Below are 3,237 nucleotides of genomic sequence, written 5' to 3'. Positions count from 1 at the left end.
CAGGACTATGATTTTGGGTGGCATTTGCTGTACTTCTAGCATCTACAAGCAAAAACACTTGGCATATTGTGAGCACTAAGTGAAGGTGCTGAAATGGGTGCATGATTCTTTCTTACTTCCTTTCCTCCCTTTACTTGTCAATTTCAGATGTTGAATAGAAAATCAATGCTTTATAGAAAAGAGCATTCTCTGTTTTTTTTTTTTTGTTGTTGTTGTTGTTTGTTTTCTTTTTTTAATTAGAGATAGGGATTCGCCGTGTTGCCCTGGCTGGTCTCCCAATTCCCAGGCTCAAGTGATCTGCCCACCTTGGCCTTCCAAAGTGCTAGGATTATAGGCATGAGCCACTGTGTCCAGCCAAAAGAGCATTTCCTAAGGATCCTTTGCAACACCAGTCTCTTGATTCCTTAGAAACAAAGGGTTCTGTAATCAAATAAGGTTGGGAAACACTTACGTACTGAGAAATCCTGTGGTAAAGTAATGTTTGTTCAGTTTCTGTTTCCGTTTCCCTTTCCTTTTCCCTTTCCCTTCCCCTCTCCCCCTCCTCCTTCCGTTCCCCCTCCCCTTCCCCTTCCCTTCCCCTTCCCTTCCCCCTCCCCCTCCCCCTCCCCCTCCCCCTCCCCTTCCCCTTCCTCTTCCCCTTCCTTTTCCTTTCCTTTCTTTTGAGACAGACTCTCACTCTGTTGCCCAGGCTGGAGTGCAGTGGTTCTGTTGTAACTCATTGTAGCCTCAAACTCTAAGGCACAAGCAGTTTTTCCACCTCAGACTCCCAAGTAGCTGGGGCTACAGGTTCACACCACCACAGCTGGCTAATAAACTAGAGTTTTCTAAACTTATTTGACCAGAGATGTTTTTTCACCTAAAACACCTACTCTTATATAATTTATAGTTTCTGGAACCTATTCTGAAGGAATGTATTTGAACTAATGTTGAATATCTTATAAGTGCAATAAAACTGTGTATATTTATCTTTCTATGGTTTTTCAAATATTTGTACATTATAGATAATATTTGATAATTGTGTATTTTTAACAGCTTTATTGAGATATTTTAAGTTCAATGGATTTTAGTATTATAATCTATTGATGGAAGTATGCAACTATCACCACAATACATTTCAGAACACCGTTATCACCTCAAAAGGAAACCCCTTACCCTTTAGCTGTCACCCTCCATTCTGCCTGCCTACCTCCAGTCCCGAGAAACCAAGGGCTGTCTACTTTTCTGTCTGTATAGACTTCTATATTCTAGGCATTTCATATAAAAAGGAACCTATATACTATGTGGTCTTCACTTGATAATGTTTTTAAGGCCATCCACATTGTGGCATGTATTTGTATTTCATTTGAAATTTTATTTGCATTGTATTTTTAGAGACAAGGTTTCTGTCACCCAGGCAGGAGTGCTGTGGTGCGATCGTAGCTCGAGGCAGCCTTGAACTCCTGGGCTCAAGAATCCTCCTGCTTCAGCTCCAGAGTTAGGACCATAGGCACTTGCCACTGATCTTTATTATTTTTTATCTTTTGTAGAGTTGGGGGTCTTGCTATGTTGCCCAGACGGGTGTCAAACTGCTGGACCCAAGCTATCCTCCCTCCTGGGCCTCCAAAATCATTGGGATTATGGGCATGAGCCACTGTGCCTGGCTAATACTTCATTCTTTTTATGACTGAATACTATTTCATTGCACGGATATCACATTTTCTCGATTCATTCATACATTAATAAACATTTGGATTGTTTCCACCTTTTGGCCATTATGAATAAATATTGCCATCAGCATTTGTGTACAAGTTTTTGGTTGGATATGTGTTTTCATCTCTCTTGGTGTATACCTGGGATAGAATTACCAGGCTACATGCTAGCACCATGTTTAATTGTTTAAAGAACGGGTAGACTGTTTTCCAAACTGGTTGCCCCATTGTACATTCCCATTAGTGGTGTTATGAGGGTTCCACTTGTTCCACGTTCTTGCCAGCACTTGAGTATAGCTATCTTGGTGAGTTTTACGTGGTATCTATCTCCTTGTGGGTTTGTTTTGCATTTCTTTAGTGACTACTAATGTAGAATATGTTTTCATATGCGTAGAATTGTGTGTATTTTCTATGAAGAAATGTATTTCATATTCTTTGCTTATTTTTGAATTGATTTATTATTGAGTTACATTTATTATTGAGTTACATATATTTAAAATATATTCTAGATGCAAGTGCCTTATCAGACATCTGGTTTGCAGAAATGTGTTCACATTCTGTGGGCTTTCTTTACACTTTCTTGGTAGCGACCTTTGAAACATAGTGTTTTTTGAAGTTTTTAATTTCAATGAAGTCCAGTTTACTTGTTTTTTTCTCTTATTGTTCATGCTTTTGGTGTCTTACATTATAAGTATATTTTTGTTGCCTAATTTTAGCTGAGTCAAAGTAATAGGCTTCGTTTGATTTGTCAGTGTTATGGAGTAAGTAGCTGAAATAGTTTAAAATAGTTGTCATTAGCTTTGAGACTATACAATGTTGATGCCTTTTTATTAACATGAAATCAGATGGCATTTGGCTGAAAATTCCAATCATGGTGTAAAGTAAATGGAAAATGATATGTTTTAATTGAATTAAATAGCATAATGAAAAATAAAATCAATATTATTGATTTCAAGGCATTTTATTCAATAAAATTCTTTTTTTTTCCTCAAAATTTACTCCATTAATTCTACTCTACCTCTGACATTTCCCTTTGCCATTAACCTTCAGACAATATAAAATGACTGTTACATGAGGAAATTAATGATTGACAGCTGGACTAGAAGTGGCTTTTCATTTAAAAGAGCTTGAGCGTGAATGGTGATATGTAATGAGATTATACATGTTGTTCACTGGAATATGTTTAGAAAAATCACGGCAAAGCTCTTTGCTTTAGGAGAAAAGGATGAAACAGTTGTTGTAAAATTATGTTTCTTTTATATAGGACTTGGGCTCCTTTTGGGGATTAAGGAGGGAAAGGCCTCACATCTAGACTTGAATCACAACACTTTTGTTTTCATATGTTTTGCAGAGTAGGAGCTCATTGACATGCATTTTGGAAGGAGAGCTGCTCTGTGTGTGTGTTTTTAAAAGGACAGTCAATTGAAATACATTGGCACAGAGAATTGAAAATATGGGAGTTTGCTGAGAAATCACTTTTTCTATCAAAGATACCAGGTATTTCTTCTTGAGTCAACAGTAGGGTCAAGTGGTGTTCCTAAAATCCTAC

At 37.5% G+C, this 3,237-nt stretch overlaps 1 protein-coding gene across 4 annotated transcripts in view; it reads left to right on the top strand.

Moving 5' to 3' along the window:
* Nucleotides 1–3,237, top strand: part of ZNF407 (zinc finger protein 407) — a 475,812-nt gene that overhangs the window by 30,678 nt on the left and 441,897 nt on the right. Inside the window, exon 1 of one of the 4 annotated variants that reach the window (XM_074383237.1) lies at nt 2,648–3,185. The exons of the other annotated variants lie outside the window; for them this stretch is intronic. The gene's annotated coding sequence lies outside the window, so the exon portion shown is untranslated. Of the gene's footprint in view, nt 1–2,647; nt 3,186–3,237 lie in introns of those variants that run through there. 4 annotated transcript variants of the gene reach the window in all.

This window comes from Saimiri boliviensis, chromosome 13 (genome assembly GCF_048565385.1).
Source record: "Saimiri boliviensis isolate mSaiBol1 chromosome 13, mSaiBol1.pri, whole genome shotgun sequence".
Classification (NCBI taxonomy): Eukaryota; Metazoa; Chordata; class Mammalia; order Primates; family Cebidae; genus Saimiri; species Saimiri boliviensis.
Note: the sequence above shows the minus strand (reverse complement) of the source record. Positions and strands in the feature narration are given on the sequence as shown.